The following is a 21893-nucleotide window of genomic DNA, read 5'->3' on the forward strand; positions in this document are numbered from 1 at the left end:
CAGGTGGAAGTTTTAATGCCAGTTTATTAGTACCACTGACTTGGTGCCTGCTGATAGTTGCCGTGAAGGCCAAAAGGTTAACAAGTGTTGGCTGGGATTAAGCAGTCACCAGGTGTTTTCCTTGTGGTTGATGGAGTAAAGCCAATTGAAATTATCAGTTTAAAAACTAGTCACTAACAACTCTTTGTTTAAACATGGAAACATCACTTTCACACACATAAATAAATAAATAAGGAAAAAAAAAAAAAAAAAAAAAAAAAAAAAAAAGGATTTTTCCTTTCTGTTGCTGGAATAATTTTTACATAATTTGTAACAATTAGAGCCAGCAGCAGCCAGCTTTCCCTCAGACTTCAACAGCTTCCTCAGAAAACAGAAGTGCAAAGAATGTGTAACACTTCACATTACAATAATAATGATCTGTTCGGTAAAATAAAGTTTCACAGCTTTCTGAGTTTTGTGAGCAATATTTAAGGCACAGAACAGGTGTTAAATTTTTTCTAGAGGACTTTTAATTACCTAATTCATATCAGTAAAGAGCTGTAATAAAATAACAAAAAGCTGATTAAATATGAACCAGGTAGCACAGATAATAAAAGAAATACACACTGTTGTTTTGGACTGAATACACTGGTATTTGGTCCAAAGTAAAGCAGATGGCAAACCAAACAGGTAAGCACCCACTTTATCTTACAAATCCTGTGGTTCTCTGATTGCTCATTTATTTGAGGTACTTCAACACATCTGCAAAATTAAGCAGACAGAAGAGATGACAGATTTGTGTTGCAGAAATTCACTGTCAGAGGATAAGAAAAAGCTATTACCATATGTACAACAGTGCCCTTAAAAAACACATCCATCAAAACCAAGTGATATTACCTGAGTTTCTAGGTTCTTCTCTTGTACTTCCTCCTGTGTAGGGCTGTACCCCGACCAGAGTTCGCCAAAGCTGGAGTCCAGTCTATCAGGGCAGCCCTTTTGAACATATCTGTACATGTGGGCATGTGCGTATCTTTGTACACATACCAGGTGTACATTTTTATCAGTCATTAGCCTCAGTGGCCTTCTACCATGAAGCCACTAACAGGAATTCCCGTATACGTTTTCACCTTTTATAACTTCATCTCATTTTGAAAAATATTTCAAGACTTCCTAAAGGCAGAGTGAAGATCTCACTATACTGTTATCTAGTGGCTTTGACGAGGTCAGGATTCTACACTTGGTAGCTAATTCTGAATAGAAAGAAAAATCATTTCCAGCTGGGGGTGGGAGGAAGGAGTGGGGACAGGAGGACTTCTGTGCAACAGAAATATTTGAAAACTGTTTTCCAGGTGAATTCTACTCCCTGAGGAGGGGCTTTCTGTCTTTAGGGACGTGCCTTTCCACAGTTGCAAAGCATTTCAGGCAATCCATTAGAAAATCCTGATATTAAAGTGTTCAGCCTCATTCCCTGCCTGTCCATTCTACTGCATTTTCTGTTCATAACCCTATCATTCTCATAGTGCTGCTAATGACAGCAAAATGCTCTCTTCCCCGTAGAAATTTCAGAAGGATAAAGCTGAAGTATTCTGCAAGGACAAAGGGTACATTAAAACGAGCCATGGAGAATATGGTAATCATGACACGAAGAAAACAACCTCTCCAGGCAACCTATTCCAGTGTTTCTCCTTCTTCATGGTGAAAAATAATAATAATAATAATAAATCCTTAATATCGACTTTGAACTTTCTGTGCTCCCATTTCTGCCTGTTGTCTCTCATCCCGTTCCTCCCATCAGATGGACACTAAGGGCTCCCTCTCCTCAGCCCACCCTTCTCCAGGCTAGACAAGCCCCACTCTCACAGCATCTCCTCCTGCCCCCACATGCTTCAGCCCCTGACCAGCAGCAACCCGCTGCTGGGCTCACTCGGTATCTCTGGTACCAGGGAGCCCCAAACCAGGCACAGTGCTCCAGGTGCTGTCTCACCAGTGCCAAACAGCTAATCAGGGGAAGATAATGTGTTTGACCTGCTGCCCATATGGACCCCAGGGCTTTTTCTCCAAAGGTGTTCTTTCTGCTCTAAGCTCAGCTCTAAGCTCAGCCTGTACTTTGTCATGGAGTCATTTCAGCCTGGGGGCTGGACGTGGGACTGACTTGTGCTGAACTGCTGGAGGTACCAGCCAGACCATTCATCCAGCCTGCTGAGGTCCCTCTGAAAGGGAGCTGGGCCCTCCAGCACAGCAAGCACTCACCCCAGCTTACTACCATACATTTACTAAGAGTGTGCAGTATTTCACCCTCAAGTTTGTAAATAGAGAGGTGAAACAGCACTGGCATCATTATCAATGCCTGAGAGATGCCACCAGCAATCAGCAGTGTCATTTTTTGATCAATTTGTGTCATTGATCACAACATTTTGAGTCAACCCAGCTTTCAACCACTTTATCACTCACTTGCGCAGTCTGTATCTCACTGGTTTGTTTACAATGATACCAGAGACTGTGCCAAAGGCATTGCTAATGTCAAAGTAAATGATAGAACTGCTCATATCATTGTGGGAGGCATTTGGGCCAGACATGATTAGCCCTTGGTAAGTCTTCAGTGGCTGTTCCCAGTTACCGTCTCGTTCTTTGTGTGCCTGGGAATGGCTTCCAGGGGGATTTGCTCCATCATCTTCCCAGGACCTGAAGTGAGGCTGACCAGCCCAGAGCTCCTCAGATTCTCCTGTCCTGCCCTTCCTGACAACGGGTCTGAAATTTAACTTCATCCAGCAAGCAGGAAGCTTCCATAATCACCATGGTCTTTCCACCATAGTAGACAGCATCCTCCTGATGACATTGGCCAGGTCTTTCAGCTACCTGAGATGCAACCTATCTGGTCGTATGGACTTCTGTACATCCTGTTGGCTTGTGTTTCCTAGCTCTGTCTGCTGCTGGATGTAATGCTTCATTCCAGCAAACAGTAGGCTCAGTGACCTTAGAAAACAGAGGACAAAGCAGAAAAACTGAGACAAAAAAAAAAAAAAAAAAAAAAAAAGCATTAAGTACCTCGTCTTTTCCCCCTGTTCATCACTAGGTCTCCTGCCCCACAGAGAAGTGGCTTCATGTTTCCTTCCCTTCACCTTCCTATTGCTTCCACTGCAGTTGTAGCAGCCCTTCTTCCCTGTCTCACGCTACTTTCGGCTGCTGCTAAACTTGGGCTTCGCTAGCTTTACCCCTGCATTTTCAGGCAGTATCTCTCCCATGCTTCCTTTGGGGCAGCCCATGCCCATTTATATCCACTGTGGGCTTGCTTTGTGCCTCTGAACTTGGTGAAGAGTTCCCTGTTCATTCATGATGATCTTCTGCCCATAGTAGATGACCATTCTGCTTCAGGGACATCACCCTTGAAGATCCTTTCCATAAACCAAGACACTATGTCATCTAGTCTGTCTGAGTGACAATGGAGGTTACATTTGCATCTTTAGATGTAATTTAGGCACTGTGAAGCCTAAATTCTGTTGATTACAATTTTTCAACGAGAAGACAATCTCAAAAAATCTTTTTCTTTTTTTTTTTTTTCTTTTTTGGGTGGGTGGGATTGCTCGCTATTTAGGACTGGTAATACATTTAAATTCCCCCCATACCTAAATCTCACTTTAAATCAAGAAGTACTGCCTCTCACATCTTTCACTTGTCTCTGAAATCAGTAAAGCTTTTGTAACGTTTTCCTCTACTTAACAAATACAAGCAAGGCCCAATCCTTTGTGACTGTAATTTCTATCAGATATCCATCTCGTGGAGGAATCCCTTTTGTTCCTCAGTAAGCAACTTTTTGTTATTAAATTGGTTGAAATTCAGCAATAGCACTATACAGTGCATTTTTATTAGCACGTTAGCCAAGAAATGATTCAAGAACATAACTGCTTTTCTGAACTGGATTTAAATTACCATCAATCATTCAATAAACTACAACAAGATTTCCCCTTCCTGCACATTTTGTCAAACGCTACTGCATGTTTTCCTGACTAAGGCCTATGGTGGCCAAAAGGCATCTCTGAGAAGGCTACACTGTCGGACTTGGACATGCAGGACACAATATATGCTTTAAGAAATGAGATTGTGTTTGGATTTTATCCCTCTCTCCCATTATTTCATCTTTCTTCAATACTGCAGTCTTCACAAGAATGGCATATCATCATTTTTCAAAATGTGTTTTGACATACTGCTCACATAATCACAGCAACCAGTTTTTGCAATTTATTGGCATATATATTTATTTTTCTCACTATTCCTTCATGTTCCTTTGCTCAGTTTTATCCACTGCTTTTGGCTTTTCCCTTTAATGCAATCCAGCCCCATAATAGCCTTCTTTACATGTGTATACAATTCCTGTTTGAATTGCCCCAGAATCCAATTGGCTGAGCAGCAATCCTGTAATTACTTTATAGAGACACACTGCTCTCCCTAGCTAATCCAGAAACACATCTGCCTCCAGAAAGTTATCAATAACCAAAGCACATTTAAACGGGTACAACCCCAGTGCAGGAAGATGCTAAAATGGTCAAACCTGTACCTATTCTGCAGCTAAACAGAGGGCAGTGCAGTGCAAGAAGGGTAGTCTGAGGCCTTTGACAAGGCATTACCCTGCTTTCAAGTAATATTCAATAATTTTAATCTAATGTCATGTCAGAACATACACAGTAATCCGTCAGTAACCCCAATTATTATGTCATTTCAGGGCAAGGTATGGTCTTTTTGTATCTTCTTCACATGCACACACACACACAAAATCATTTATTGTTTGGAATTATTCATGTATTTTAGGTATATATACTTCACTCATTTTCCTTGGGCATTTAAAGTTAGCACCCAAAACTGTTTCTATTTGACAACAGTTGAGTAATGCTTACAGCTTAGTACAGTACAGGCTCACAACGTAACAGAAATAATGTTAAATAACATGGTACAAGCCATCCAGGGTAGAAGAATGCATTCCAAAAAGTAACATTTGTGTATTTGTGTCCTGTGACTAGACCATATCTAACTGTTTCATGAGAAATTAGCTACAAAAAGGCCTGGTCATACCAGTGATGGAAATCTTCTCTGTTTCCAGGTCAGGAGGAGGCTGCATTTTGTTTTCCATGTGTCTTCAATTTATCTTATGTACATTTTTTAGTCCAGTTAAGTTTCCTTAAAAAAATTACGTAGGTGGATGGTTTTCACTGTGGACATTTTAATTTCCAGCTCTGGTGTGGTTCTCCTCGGTGTCTGGAGGCTGCAAGTTCTCTCTGCATCTTCCAAGACAGACAGGACTGAGACATGAAGGACTTGCAGCCAATGCAACAGGCAAATCAGATGCTGTCCAACCCAGGAGCAGAGCACATGCCAGTGGACCTCATTCAGCTCCTGGAGCTCCTACAGGCCCCAAGGTTCCCAAGTCAGAGATACCACAGCACACACCATCATGGGACCACCCAACTGAGCTTTGTGTCACAACATACACAGGGTACAGGGAAACAAAGTAATCCCGTATACAGGACCTCTATGTAGGAATTTCCAGGATTATGGCCTTAGAGCCCCAGTGTTTTCTTACATGCTTGTAGTGTCTTCATGCTCATGGGAGTGTATGGATGAAGTTTGTCTATGTGGAGAGAAAAAAACAACACAAGAGTTAACACAGTATTTTAAAGCTGTATCTGTTTTTAAGACATTTTTGTATCACTGTACAACCAGGGTGGGAAGTGGGACATTCAAAAGCATTCAACAGAACTCTACTATTGAAACAAAGGGTCTAAATCTGCTCTTGCTAAGATTGGTGGCACTGCTCTGCCAGAGAAAAAGGTGAGGCCGATCAGCTGAGTGATTTAACCCCCCCCCTCCCCCCCCCCCCCGCAGGACACAGGGAACGATGAACACCAACAAGGATGAGTTAGTTGAAAAGGTGGGGGGGGGGGGGGGAGGGAGGGGGAAGGAATCTTTCCAGACAAGCCTAATTATAATAATTTTGAAAACATTACCAAGCATGTGAGGAAGGGAACACGGCAGTTTCAATACAGTTGGATCTCATTAATGAATTTGACAGGGTGCTTCACAAACATCTTACATAAAAGAACTAGTTCAAGTAAGCCTGAATATGGATTTGAGGTACAGAAAGCCAACTAAAAGAGTATGACCCAAAGGTAATAGTAAAGTTCAGTGGGGAATTTCCTTCATGTTTTCAATATATATATATATAATTTTTTATTATTATTATTTTATTTTTTTAAAAAAGAGATTTAAGAGTTTAACAGCCCAGGTAAAGATGAAAGGGGAAAGAGCTGAGAAAGATCCAGAGTCAACATGGCAGATCAACCATGCAAGAAAATTAAGCAGCACACACGGTCTGTAAAGCTCTGTAAAGATGCAACTGTCATTTATATCATTCCACTCCTTGTCTTTTTTTTGTTTGTCTCTTTCTACTGGTACATCTTGTCTTTTAGACAGTCTTGTCTTCAGAACAAGACTTGTTGTTTTGCTATGTGCTTTATTCAGTGTTTAACAAAATAGGTCCCTGAATGGCTGAGATTCCTTACGGTATTACTTCAATATAAATGTTAAACAACAATATTATTGTTATGCTATATAGCTGATCCACATCAAGGGATTTGGAGTTGATTCATTCATCATTGTCAGCCAGGCAGTTTAAATTCCATTCGAGCCCATAAGCAACAACCTAAGAATAATGTGATCACTTTTTAAGGGTATGAAGGGAAAAGGAGTCTTGGGAACAATCTGAAATAAAGGAAGTTCACTTAATAACTGAAGCCAAACTGGAGCTCAACAACTTGATTCGCATTACTGTACATTATGGGCTGCATCTGTGAGTTGACCTGAGGTACCACAGGACTTGTCTGCAGGATCTTTCTCAAGCTGGCATTGGGCATGTGCTTGGCGTTCCCAGGCATAAAACACCAGGGACAGAGCTCCCCATGTGCTCTTGGACCCACTGCCACATGCCTAAGTCATGATGCCACTGGAGTGGAGCCAGAGAAACAAGATGAGAGTCATTTCCAAAGGCACACACACAGTGCTATTTGCCACAGTGGTCAGTAAGGTTTTGTAGGCCACTTGGAGCCACCAAGTGCTGGGTTTTGGTTTCCTTGTAGGCTACTCCTGAGACTTTCCTGCTTTACAATCCAGTAAAAGCCAGCAGGCCCAACACAGCAGCTGAAGTATTGCCTTGCCAGACAGGATACCATGAGACAATAACTAATTCAGACATAAAATACTGAGCTCAGTAGTGGACTGGTTGATTCCACAGCTACCCTGCAGACTGAGACTGAAAGAACTCAAATAAGAACACTTCCCTGAGATTAAAGCCTTCATTTGCTGTTTGGACACCCTTTCTAGTCTCACAGTAAAGCTTCTGGGCTCTCCCAGTCTCAGCACTACATGTCCTTCCTTGCAAGCTTGAATATAACTAAGCTGTTCTTTTGCATCCTTCCATCATTTCCAGCCTGAGTAATGTTTCTGGAAGTCCTTCTATTTTACCCAGTCATCATACTTGTATCTAAAGTGACATGTCAACCATCAAAATGAAATGCATCGAACTGCATTAATCTCCTATGCAAATACCAGATCTGAAACTTAATTACAGATTCTAGATATTTTTAAGCAAGAGCACAGAACTTGATATGGCTCTAGTTTCACTTGAGGTCTCATCTATAAATTCATCAAGCAACACAGTGCAGACCTCAACATGGATTACCCAATGACAAATACCATAATGAAACTTAGTTCCTGTTCTTGACTATTTCAGAAGTGGTACAAGAGAGAAGCCTATTAGGAATATATCATTTCTTTGGATACAAATTAATGGAGTATCTTCATATGGCAGCCAGGGACTGAAGGCAATTTAATTGGGTAAGATGTAAAACCAAGGTCTTGACCATCTGTGTTCAGTCAAAACCCCAAGGGATTTTTACCAGATTGAGCATTTGGCCCGTGTTTTGTCCAAATGCCAAAACAGATAAAATCCTGAGCATGTGATTTGCACTGAACATCTCATTTGAAAAACTGTTTTGACTACAATCCAGGCCACATACAAACACACACACACACACACACACATATATATATATATATATAAAAGCTAGTGGATTTTACTTATTTATTTTTACAAAATTCTTTACAAGGAAAAGCATGACAAACACAGATCGAGATACCTACTAGGAATTCGGATGTCATTTTCAAAACTCCTTTTTTATGACACTTAACTGTAAGAAATAAAGTTAGAAAAGGTAGATTGAAAAGCATGAGTTCAAACCACAGTGTTTTCTCTGTATGATACAATGAATTTGATGGAGGAAAGCATATTTGTTTGTTGTTTTTTTTTTTAAAAAAAAAAAAAATCCTCTCTCTACAGAGACAGTTTTGTGTTTTGTTTTTTTTTTTTTTCTTCCTCATTTTAAGTAACAGCTCTGGGGTCAATAAACATTCCCCACAGAAAAATATTTTCTTTTATTTCTAATTGCTGTACTTGCTCACTGGTTGCCTTCACTTAGGAAAGTGCAGCAGCTAAGCACTCAGCAGGCCGTGAACTCCTGCATCTCTCATGTTGCGTGACTGGGTACCCAAGGGCAGTAAAGCAACACTCTCAGATGCCTAACAAATGCGCTCAACTTGAAAGAGGCATGGGTGTTGCCGTGTCGGCCTCTGAACACGCTTGCCAGCTATGGGGCAGGAGGAGAAGAGAGAAAAGCACCAGGAGAGGGAGCGGGAGCAAGGCAGAACACACCACACCAAAACTTGGTGTCACAAAGAATGCAGGGTTTGTTTACTAACTAGGATGTCAAGTGCTTTTTTGAAGGTTGGGAATTTTCATATTGACTTCAGGGATCTGACTGCATTTTGTCTTATGAATGAAGAACTTGCTGAGGCCTTGGGGTTTTTGTGTTTTGTTTTGTATTTCCTTCGTTTTGCTGATGTGCTTAACAACAGAAATACATGCACGAAATTGTGATTAATAAAGGCACAACACTGTTCAAAAAGGCCTAAGGGAATTCTCCCGATGGCCATGCAGAAAGCTCTGTGTTTTGGATGGCAATGCAGGGAGCTGGCCCCCACAAGACAGGCATCGGGGCTGGGATATCCCCCTCCCTTGCCACTACAAGAGGTGAACTGGAAATGAAGTGATTTGATCCTTCTGGTGAGGAGGGTTTTAAAGCTACTGGGTGATGGCGGGAGGTAGAGAACGGCAATATCAAGATAGCCAGCTCCCAGCAATTAGTCTAACCTTTGAAAATCCCAGTCCAATTCTTCCTTCAGTTTCAGGTGCCCTTCTTTATCCTTGTCAAGCCAGGTAGCACATACTGTGGGGAAACGGAATGGAAAATGGAGGGCTTCCTTACAGTCACCTCTGCAAATATCCTTATAACTATTTTCTATATTCATCTCATTTTGTCCTCTAATATTCTCTGCACAGCAAAATGCAAGAGCCCACAGAGCTTGCTACAGTCCTTTAATGTATTTCCTATAACCCCATTGCTGTTTGGTCTTTAACTCCAAGCTTTTTGGAGCAGTGACTATGATTTTTGTTATATGGTTATGCAGCATTGCTACATAGGCTACTGGTCTTCAGCTGTTACCTTTAGAATTAATGTGAAATAATGCACTTATGCATTTTCTATTCAACTGAATTCTCCTTTAAGAAAGTTAAACATATCTATATATAGATATAGATATAAACTGACTTGAAAGCTACGATACCAATAAAGTTGTGCTGTTTTATTAATTGTTGTGTTACTCTCTTCAGAGAGAGTAGCAATGAATGCATTATGCAGGAACTAACACCACTGAGGCTGTAACAAATTAAGTATAAATTTCATAATAACATTTTGAGACTGATTATCATTAAACACTATTTGACTTACTAATAACATGCTAGACCACTTCAATCATACAGTATTCTTAGATGTGTTCACCAGCCATCTCCACAGCAATGGCTGTCATCAGGGAGGCAAGGAACATTATTTAGCAGAAGACCATTTAGGAAAAAAATCTCCTACCTGACATCTCATAAAGCAAGTACAACACATTATTTCTCATCTATATGGTGGAAAAATAAACCTTTCCCAGTTCCTAGGTGTTCATACCAGTCCTCTGAAGTGAAGACCAAAACAAGGCAAAATAAAACAGCACATCCAGGAGAAAAAAAAAAAAAAAAAAAAAAAAAAGTTAGTTTTCTTGCTACCTGGTGCCTTTTTATTTATTTAAATTTTTATTTATTATCTCCTCCAGATAAGCTTTTTCCTTGTGCTTCCCACCCCTTTAGTTCCCCACCCCGGGTATTTCTTCAGCTTGTGGCTAAGACACCACCACTGCCCCTTACTGATTTTGGTAAATTGTAGATTAAAACTGCTGCTAGGGATGGCTAAGGACCACAAACCTGAGCACTACAGCCCTTAGTATGAGCCTTAATTATTCTCCATTCACAGGAGCTCCTCCGATGATACTGTAATGTTCATTTGACTGATGTGTGCCATCATGTGGCCAAACTCGGCAACAAACACCATAACATCGCAAACCTTACTTCGTTCAGTGCTGCAACTTTAAAAACACGATGGAAGTGAAATAGAGAGAGACTTTGCTGCACAAATGCATTCATTCAGGCCTGTCTCTCCAGCAGGAATTCAGGATTTCTCAAGTGACAACGCACTTTCTATCCCTGAATGGCTGCTGGCTAGTCAAATAAGGGTTACAATCTTTGTACCCCGCTAAATATATTGCTGCCACAAAAATTAAACCCTCATGTGTCTTCAGGAAGTTCTGCATTTCTAGTAGGTGCCATTATATCTTTGCACATCAGTGGGGAGCTCCATCCTGCTGTACGGCTGCAGAGGAGGTGCTGAGCGACCACCCTGCCAAATGAATCAAGCTGATTAGCTGTCTGGAGCCGGCTGCCGGGGGCCCAACACAGAGCGGTCACCTTTACACATAGCAGCACACGAAAATTGCAATTTCAAAAACATTTAGACACTTACACTAAAATAGCAAATCCAGCCGTTTTCGGGAGTGTGGCTTAACACAATTTCATGGCCTCACCGCCTTGCTGAGTGGTATTTTCTGCTCCTTTCTCTTCACGAGGCTAACGTGAGTGATTAAAGCTGGCAGAGCTGACTCGCCCCAAACGCGGCGGGCTGGACTGCGCGGTGCTTACAGCCACAGCACTGGATAGGAGCAAAAACCGACAAGGACACATCAGTCCTTGAGCAAGTGGTCACAGGTCAGGCTGTCTTGATCACAAACGCAAACCATAATGTGGTTCAGCGACAAGCAACTGCAGTCACCTCTCCTCAATTCATGTATATAAATATTGGAGCCCGTAAAGTAAGGCTTGTACTAGAGAATAAAATGAAATGCAAACAACCTATCAGTCTACAAAATGAAAGATCAGAGCTCGAGTTTAACTTAAACGCTTATTGATAGGGCTTAGAGGCACACAAGACCACCACAGTCATTTTGCATGACCTCCTATATACCACATGCCACTACGTTTTATGCAGTTACCCATTAATCAAGCCAAATAACTTTTTCACAGCTCAAGGATGTCTTCCAGAGAGGCACTGAGTGTTGATTTAAAACACAGCACCTAAAAACTCTTCCTCAGGGAGCTAGCACCAGAGGTGGCACACACACAGCTAAAACTGCCTCACGCCTACATCAGAGTTTGCCCAGCATCAGCCTCCAGCTGCTGATTTCTGCATCTTTCTATGCCGGTCTGAAGAGCCCCTTAGTACCCAGTACTTTCTCTCCTTGAAGGCACTTATATTTTGCAATCAAATCATCTCCGTCATCTTTCTGATACCTACACAGAATTAACTGGCTTTCCATTTCACATTGCTAAGAGTCTTGTGGATGACTTTGGAGCCTGTTTTCTATACTGGCCATAATTTTTAACATTAAATCATAAAATACAGTTATCAGAACTAAGTACTTCAATCAACAGAGGCTTTGCCAATGCCCTACAGAGATAAAATCCTGGTTTTTTCTCTCCTTCTCCTCAATACCTCTTTCAACAACTCCAGATCTCAGCAGGCCTTTTGGACACAATCTTGCACTGAAGACTTGAGATTCTTGACCTATGCACCTAAACAATTTCCGCTTGTGAAGATACGGCTCCCCATTTCAAAGCTATCACTGCCATCCACTGTTTCTAAATTTGTTTCTTCACTCTTGGCTGATTTGAAATCCCTATCATTTGAATATGAATTGTATGAATGGGACTTACATGTAGCTAGTCAGTGATCAAGATCTGAAAGACTGTTATTTATCCTCAGGAAATATGTGTATAATTTAACATTTTAATGCCCTTTGAGTCACCCTACAAGCTTTTAATGAGCCATAAGGTGTGTTTATTTCCAGATGATGGCCATAGATGCTGAATACCATGGGCACAGGATGGGCCACTAAGATGCATCAATAGTGCCACTCCTGTTTTCAGGAATGGCTTCCCCACTGACTACTACTTTTACATCTGGAAAGTTCCCAATAAATTAACAGCACAGTGACAAACCCAAAGTGTGCTACATCTTGAGGCAACCATGGTATTAAAAACTGTTCATCAAGGTCTAAGGCTATTATATCCTCACAAGTATCAGAGTACTCAATCAAAAATACTTTGCATTTATTTGAGTTGCAGTCAGTCCCAGGAGGGAGACAGTGTGGTTTATGTACTCTTTCCAATATTCAGACCTTTGAAGCTGCCCTAAATTATGCTTGTACATAGTCTCTTTCTGCTGCCTGTGCTGACCTGAGCCCAAGTGACACAAAATAGCTGGATGGACTCTAATGCCTGAAGTTTCCTCCCTCTGAGAAGACCTTGAGCCAGGCAGTTAGACAGCCTTTACAGCTCCCTCAAACCTCTGAAGCAGCAGATAACCACTGGAGGATAGAGACCATGCCAACATAACAGAGAATTTATCTCCCCTAGGACATAAAACCTTTTCCTCACACACGAAAAATAAAATTTACACAAACCACTGACCAACAGAGCTGCGAGCCATACAGCACTGGCCATCAAATATAGTCTTGGTGAAAAGAACGTGAGATTCAGAGAAAATGAATTCCAGAGCAGGAGGCCTTTATCACATGAAAATAAGAACTCACTAACAAAGAAAAAAGCCCCACCCCTGAATGCCTGATATCTATTAATTACTAAAAGGTACCATAAATAACACTTCAACTGCAGAAGAAGGGCTACAAAAGTCAGGGATTCAAACTAACACAGGAGATGATAAAACAATCGGTTTGTCAAAGTGCTCTAACAAATGGCAGATTGGAATCAAATTAACATACTACAACAGAATAAAAGGTGGCTTCATAAGGAAGGACTTGTTATCTACTCCGTGAAGGAGCAAAATGTTGATTTACATGAAGAAAAAAGCAAATGGCAGCAAATTTAACATGTGCCCAGAAATCAGAAATCATGTGCATCAGAAGATGGTACAAGTTTATAGCACAATACAGCAAGAAGGGACCTTAAGAAATCTGTGACTCCATCTCCCATAGTCCCAACACAGGACCACTGTATTTAGACCATTCATGACAGGCTTTCCAACCTGTTCTTTATATATCCCCTTTGATGGAGAAATCAAAAGTTTCTTGCACAATTTGCTCCACAAACCTTACCATTAGAAAAAACACTACCTCCAAAACCCTTTGGAGATTAGTGTGTAGCTTTTGCCTAGTGTGTAAACCAATCTTTTTTGAAGCAGTATAAATCCTAACTTTTCCTGAACTACCCAACATGAGTACAAAGAACAGACTTACCACTTCCCTCTTCACAGAGGCTTTTTATACATTTGAAGACTTAACGCGTCCTCTCCTCTTCAGTTTCCTTTCTTAATGGTAAAGAAACTTACCATCATTCCACAACAGGATAGCATTCAAGCATTTATGTTGTGTCCTAGATCAAGATTCTGCTGCTGCCTTGGCTTTGCAGAGGCAAGCAACCAGTTTCCACACTGATGATGGAAGCTTGAAGTATCTCCAAAACCTCAGACTGAAACAACAAAGCCAGAAAGTTTACATTACACGTATTGAGTCTGATCTGCAGTCACACATTTAACCAGTCAGTTCCTGCTGTTGCTATTTTCCATATAAAGTCACAGAAACCAACCTTTCAACCAGAAGAGTTGAATACAAGGAAGACTCATCCTGCACTTAATTAAATCAACTACATGGAAAGTCATGCCGTAGAGAATATGTGCCAGAATGAAGAAAAATGTCTTTTGCATTTCAGTTAAGCTTCAGCATAGCAGGTTACAATGCTCTCACAATATATCCAATTTAGAGTGTTATTTTTGTCCATGAACTATACTGTATTTGTCATCTGTCACAGGTCATTTTGCTCAGACAGAATGATTTTAATAGGAGGAAGATGCAAAGAAAAAGAATGCTTATGAGTCATCATGTTGACAGTGAAGGACAAAAGACATGTTATTTTGTTTCTTCTTTTACCATAAGATGCTGCTCGAGACTTTGTGAGGTTTCAGATATTTCAATGCATTTAAAGATAAGGGTGGCAGCACCATGGCCACTCTTACACCATATTCTCCTCAAGCTTAATATCATATATAGCTATGCCTGACTACTGAATCTAATTCATACTTATTCATAAAAAAGATGGAGAGACTTTTTGATGCTTTAGTACAAATTTAATCTGGTAAATGCATACATTTCAAATGGTTATGTACAAACATTGGGTGCTTAATTGATTGTGAAGTATTAAAACTTAAAAGTAAGCAGTGAACCATGTATGAGGAGCCTCTAAGAACAGAACCTTGTAGCATTCATATTTCCTGTTTTTCTTTTCTGTAGCTATGTTTTATCCTGAGATCCCTTTGAGGCAATCAATAAAAGGTTTTCACAGGTGTTTTAGTATCTTATTCCAAACTTTATAGCTTAAATTACCTTACAGTATGCTGTTAGCTGCATTATTGTCATAACCTAATCTGCTTTAGTAGAAAGCAAATTATTCTTGAATACATTGCACAAAGAGCAGAAAAAAAATGGTCAACTACCAGTGAGTAGCTCTCCTGCACCTATGGAGGAATTTCTTGCTCCTGTGGAGTCTCAGTCCCTGGGGCACTAGGACATGCTAGAGGCTGGCCAGCTGGAAAGCAGCTCTGGGGACATATTGGAGGCAGCCACTAAGATGATCCAGTGACTGAAGCACCTGGAGTATTATGAGGAAAAGCTAAGAGAGCTTGGACTGCCCAACCTTGGAGAAAAGAAGGCTCGAGGTGGATCTTATCAATGGATATTAACACCTGGAGGTAGGGTGTAATGATGATGATGATACCAGGCTCTTTTCAGTGGCACCCAGTGACAGGACAAGAGGCAATGGGTACAAGGAGAACACAGGAAATTCCCTCTGAACATAAGGAAACACTTCTGTACTGTGTTGACTTCTTTACTGGGTAACTGAGCAATGGCACAGATTACCCACAGACGTTGTGGAGTCTCCATCCTTAGGGACTCTCAAAAAACCATCTGGACAGTCCTGGGCAGCCTACTGTAGGTGGTCCTATTTAAGCAGGGGGGTTGGACAAGATAAATTCCAGCAGTACCTTCCAGTATCAGCCATCCCAAGTTAATGTTCTCTTACTGATGAATTCTTCCGAATACCATGGCAATTCTGTATAAAACAGCAGAAAGCTGCTAGCTCTAGAAATTGCCCTGAAATCATCAGCAGGCTGTGGATGTCAAAATTGTAGTAGAAATAATAAGAACACAAACCTAGAGACTAAAGGAAAAAAACAACAACAAAAACATTTCCAGCTAATCCCAGAAGCACGATGTTTGATTCACCTCACCAGTATCTCCTATCTTGTTCAGGAGCTGCGTGTAGGCATCATTGTCAGGAAAAAGGTAACTCCCTGGTATCAAAACTGCTGCACCAGACCCATACCTCATCTCTGAAGACAGTAATTCCCAAAAGGCACAATAGGTTCTACACAAAAAGCGTAATTTCACAGTAATATAACCATATGGGAAATGTCTTCCTTAACACACACAACTGCAAATTGGCTTATGACCTAAAGCATGAAGTTTTATATCCTTTATAGTTCTACCTCACTGCAAACTGTTATCCTTTTCATCAATGATGAGGATAGAATAGAGTAAGTCAATTCGGGGAGACTATCCACCTGATTTCTGGATTCAGCATACATTAGTTGTGGAAACTACGGTAAGTATATACAAATTGAGATGTTGTCTGTCTTCATTAGCTCTGCACACTCAGGGACATGATACAAGACTGAGAAAAGCCAAGTACTGGCTTGTATTGTTTCAAATTACTGAGACACTCCTTTATTTAATCTTTTTTTTTTTTTTTTTTATGATAGAATTTCCATGACTGGGATCAACTCCCATGCATATTTATATATACACATCTTATTAGTGTTTTTTTTTTTTTTTTTATTAAACGATCAACATACTTTATGAACTACTTTAGTTTAGGGAATAGCTACTTCTCCCATTGTAAAGTTATTCAGATATTTATTTTTGTCATCAGAATTGACCAGCTTCAGAGGTTACATCCTACAGAACATGTTGAGGTATGGGGTAAGAGCTATCCTATATGACTCCTTTAACATCTCAGGGTAAGTCATATCTGACATCCCATTTGTCATCCTGAAATCCTGAGAATAGAAGACAAATGGCCCTCAAAGTTGAAAGGAATCCTTCAGACAGAAATCACTTAAAAAGTAATAAGTTAATAAAGCGTAGAGATGCTTATGCAAAGTAGTCATCAGGCTCATGGGCTGGGATTTTGCTCAGACCTCTTTAAATAACTTCCAAGATAAAGAAGAGAATTTAATTTTCCTGATAAAATTAGAACGATTAATCAGGAAGCACAGCAAAGGATATATTTCCCTTCTATAAGGGGAAAACCAGCTAAGTTATGATAAAGAATTTATTAGCAAGAAGAGTTCTCCTTAGACTTCATTGGGAAATGAAGGGCAAGCCAATAGTAAAATATTTTAAAGCTCATTGTGGGCTTTTGGAGCACTGGTGAAATGTGCACCATCTATCAAGATTATTAAGATGAAACTATTAACCCTCTGACAGTTTAATAACCATTCTTTATGTTATAATAACACAGGGCCCCTCTGGGATCAGAGTTCCAATTTTGGAGGCTGTGTCCATCATTTGTCAAGGAAATTGAACCTTTGTGTTGAACAAAACAGCAACAGGACCAACCTTCCCCCACCTTTTCCTCCCAAAACCATACAGCCTTGCAGCTTCAGGTCCAGGTTTTTCTTTTTACAAGACTTTTCTTGTACACGAAGCCATTTGGTCTGTACACTTCTTGGGGGAATCACAAATCACTGGACTATGGAACACAACAGAAAAAGAGTATTAATGAACTCTGGTCTCACAAATCTGAACACTTCTACAGCTCATAAGGCTTTAGACCTCTTATAGCACTGACATGTTATGGTACCAGATAAATGCCAAATCCCAAGTGACTTGTATCAGTTACCCTTTCCAGTTATGCCTTAACCAGGCACAGTGCACAAAACAACACCTTAGTGCAGCACCTGGAAGCACACCATGCACCTTCCTTTACACACTTTGCAATACAAGTCTAAAATAGAAACAAGGAGTATTAACATTCATACCGTGCATGGCTAGTGGCGCACATACCCGCGTTCCTAATCTATCAAGTTTAACATTCACACACTTGTTGGCACACACATTCTGGAAGTCACAGGAAAAGACTTTCTTTTTTCTTTTTTAATTCTTTATTATACAGCACCACAGCCCAGATCAGCACTAAAGACTAGAAGTACAAGCACTGCCAGTTCTAAGGCAAGCTGAGGGTTGTTATTACCTAGAGAGAAATTTGACTTCTTCCTCTCTTCATGATTTTTCAACTGTCCACTACCAATAACCTTACTTGCATGGATTCACTTCCACATTACATACAGGGATAACACACATAAGGTTCCTAAACAGCTTCCCATACAGTACACAGTCATGTTTATAACTCCAAATGCACACAGCCATACTAAGATGTATTCTTTACAGGTATATAAATGATATGTTGTAGGCAATGGTTTATCACCTAAAAAGCAGGAAAACTATCATCAAGCAGACTACTCTTTCTGAAATGAGGTCCTTAGGTTGCTTCACACTAACTTACCAAGATACAAGAGCTTCTATCCTACTGCTTATGCACTTCTGTTCAACACAAGCTGTAATTACAAGTCACTGCACAATGAAACAACACAAGCAGGGATGCTTTTGTTGATTAAAACTCCAGGGTGAGATTCAGGTCTTCCTAGCTCACTGTCAGGTACTTTCCTAGAGCTCCTACGTGACTGTGGACAAATCACCAGGGAAGTGCTTTGTTATGGCATGTGAGTTAAGGAAGCACCTAAATCCCTTGCAAGACTTGCACTGTACCTTGGAAAGGCTTCCTGTTAATCAATTCTGTTTTGAGCCTTTTCATTACAATATAGTGAAAAGGCAAGCACAAATGCCTCAGAATATAGAACTGTGTTCTGTGAATAGCACCCCAAAAATATTAAAACCTTTAAACGAATACATTAAAATGCCAGTCTAACACTTAATCATGGGAACAAAAAACCTTTTGTGCTTGCTACTAAATTAATCCATGAAGTCTTATTGTTTAATCGATGATGACAATTAAAAGTGCCACATAAAACTAAATATATGTACATACACACAATATAAATATTATATACATACATACTGACAGGTATTTTCACTTCTTACAAGCTCATCTACTAGTCTGAGTACCAACAGCTAAGCTTGGGAGACACAGAAACTTCTTAAATTCATTTTCTAGGAATGAATTACTGCACATTTGATGGCTTAGCTTCCAGTGCGTTTTGAAAGCTAACGATCAAGTTATCCTTGCTACATCACCTATACTTTTATTTCACCTAAAATTAAAGACCTACCAGAGACGACTTCTTTTTAGAAGTAGTCCTGACTGCAGAGGTATGAAATGTATAAATGTAGAGATAAGCCTGCAGTAATATTCAAGACAGCACAAGTGAAAAACTCTTCAATAATGCTGGACTTTCTTATTCTATGCTAATAACCTAACTTGGGATACCTCAATATATATATATATGAATAGGGCCTAAATCTAGCAGTTCCAGAGCAAAATAGCTCTAAAAACTAGCCTGGACTTCCTTATCAGACTAAAAGGAAACAAAAAAAGCTCCAGTTGGCTTGGGGTTGAGTTTTTTGTTATGGATATTTATTTACTTCTCTTCAGTGGAAACAATGCTGAAACAACGAGAACAACAAAAACAAAGAAAACCACAACCCTCTGTCAAGTCGTACTGGGGCAAATTACTAAGGAATTCAGGCCCAATTCATGTACATGGCAAAAGTGCAAACAGTCCACCTAATTTACATGAATAAACCATGATATTGGTTTATTTTATTGGTAACCAAAATCTCTACATAACCATGAATAAACAACTTGCTCTTATTTGAAACAGAAGGGGAATTGGCAATAGGGCAGGCTTGGAGGACCAGGCAAGAGGAACTCTGTAACAGGCTATGATATGATTCCTAAGAAGGCAACAAGGCCTGCAAACAGCATGGTTATGTCACTACCACTAAACAGCAGCCCAAGAAAATGGTGAGGATAAAGATCTGGAGAACGGGTGCATTAGCAGTTCTGCATGTATGAAACTTTTACCAAGTAGTACCTTACTTCCTGAGGATTTGTGCCATTCTAAACAATAAGGGTCAAGAGCCATTCTTGGTTCATCCAGTCCCCAGTGACTTCAGCAGGCTTTTCAGAGGTAACTGAAATTGCACTTGCAATCAGGTGGCCTAAACAAGCCAGCTATTCTAAGATGAAAAAAAAGCAAGAACTAAGCCCTCGAGTCACTTGTGCATTAACAAATTCCATGTTTTTGTCCTTGGCTTATAAAGCTAGAAGATCATCAAATTCTGTAAGAGTACTCACATGTAGTTTTTACAGATTATTTATAATGTTTAGCACTTAGAATTTCAACAAACTCTTCAGAAAGCTAGCATGGCTGTCTCCAGAGTAATATGCTAATACCACCTAAAACCTTGCTTTAATATAACCAAGAGGTAAGCATTTCCTCCAGAAAGTGAATAACTAGTCCTGACATAATGAGAACATTCCACAAAATCTCACGATCTCACTCCAATCTTTTATAGTTATTCCCCACCCACACTATAGTCTACATTTTTTGGACTGTCCTTGTGAGTATCAAGGTTTGTCATGTAGCCAAGAATTCTGCTTCCCTAAGAAGTGGCAACGCACAATCACTCAGTGAGGATTCTTTTGCAGAAATATTGTATGTAGCCACGTCAAAGTTTTTAGCTAGATCAAATTCCAAGGTGTTTGTGTATAAAAGCAAAGGGCTTTATTATCAGCATGGTTTCTTTATCTATTTCATTCTCTGCTGCCATGGCCCAGCACTTTGAAGGGACAAGCCTTTTGAAGCCTAGATTCTGCTTCCCTAAAGCACTGGGGGATTTGGATCTGAAGTTTACCTGAGTTCACAATAAAGACGGCATTCAGTTCTGAAGGCTGTGCCAGATGCCTCGCTTCCCCAAAATGTGCAAGTGCTCAGATCTGTGTTTTAGGTCAGGCCCATCTCAAGCTGCATACAGTTCTCCAGTGATGAATTGCAGTACTATGAACAACTGACCGTATCATCAGGCTAAGACTAATTAGTCAGGAAGAGCACTTCAGAACACGTCATTTTAGTTTTAAAGAAAAGAAAAAAAAGCACCTGTAGTTCTGCTCAAAGAATACACTCCAGTGTTTAGATCACAGCTTTCTTTTTTTCTTGCTTTCCTAAATGTCATTTTCTGTGTCAGGTTGTACCAGGGAAAGGGTTGGTTTATCTGTGTTTGTACAACACTTCATAAAGGTCTGTTCTTAAGACACTTTTCAGACCAGCTGTTCCTACACAGGTAGGTCCTCAGCTGGTATAAAGAAATTCTACTGTACCACTGAAGTCAGTGTAGCAATGAAAAAAATCAAGAATACTGTCTATACTTCTAAATGCATCTACCCTCTCTGGATATTTTCAAAATCTCTATCACCAACCCTCACCAGTAAGCTATCAGCAAAGCCTGTGCTAGCAGTCAGGAAAGGTGATAGCAAGAAATTAAAGATATCATGCAGATGGACTTAGCGTTCCTGAAAGTAGAAAATCAGCAGGGGGGATAAAAGAAAATCAGTATCCTAAAACCACAGGTCCCAATAAATAGGGGTAGTTACGTTCACTGTCTGCTGGAAGCCTCTGATCAACATACCCTTCAAATTGTGTCACTGCTACTTTTTTTCCCTGTAGATTTTGCTGTGTATGCTTAAACTCAGAAATTAAACAGACTTGTAAGCATGTGCCTTTGAGCAATCCAGAATTTAAACCATGTACTTTTAGCCCTGTGCCTAATTTGATGTCATTCACATCTGCAACCTTGCTACTTTTCAAGAATTCAACTCTGACCTCCAGCTATTCCTTCTCCAGCGCAGCTCTATTTTCTGTCCTATCCTAAACTTGGCAAAATTGCCTTTGCATTAGTGACTGACAGTCCTGCCAGATGTCTTCGGGTGACCTCAGTACCCTTCATCAACTGTCAACTCTTCCCAAGTTTCTAATTTAAAACACCCCCCAACAAACCTCATCGGTGTTTTGTGTCAGCACTCTAGAAAAAAAAAAAAGTCAAAAAAAGCATTAATTTGCATAACCTTTCTCTTCCTCACGTATCTGAGTGCCTAACAATACACTGAAAATCCTGCTTATGTCATCTTATTTCCCCACATGAGGCAAGGTCAAGCTGGGCTTTCATACTGAACTAGAACCACTTTGGAGAGAGAGAGTGATGTTTCCTCTCCTCCTTTACACCCCTGG

The 21893-nt window shown here is 40.2% G+C and overlaps 1 long non-coding RNA gene across 2 annotated transcripts in view; it reads right to left on the reverse strand.

The window, feature by feature from the left end:
• Positions 1–4199: 4199 nt before the first annotated feature.
• LOC137861444 (uncharacterized) overlaps positions 4200–21893 on the reverse strand; it is a 34219-nt gene continuing 16525 nt past the window's right edge. Inside the window, exons 5-6 of one of the 2 annotated variants that reach the window (XR_011099604.1) lie at positions 19701–19845; positions 4200–5599 (exon numbers count right to left, since the gene is read on the reverse strand). This is a non-coding gene — a long non-coding RNA (uncharacterized lncRNA). The remainder of the gene's footprint in view (positions 5600–19700; positions 19846–21893) is intronic. The other variant, XR_011099605.1, reaches the window with a different exon arrangement.

This window comes from Anas acuta, chromosome 1 (assembly GCF_963932015.1).
Source record: "Anas acuta chromosome 1, bAnaAcu1.1, whole genome shotgun sequence".
Classification (NCBI taxonomy): Eukaryota; Metazoa; Chordata; class Aves; order Anseriformes; family Anatidae; genus Anas; species Anas acuta.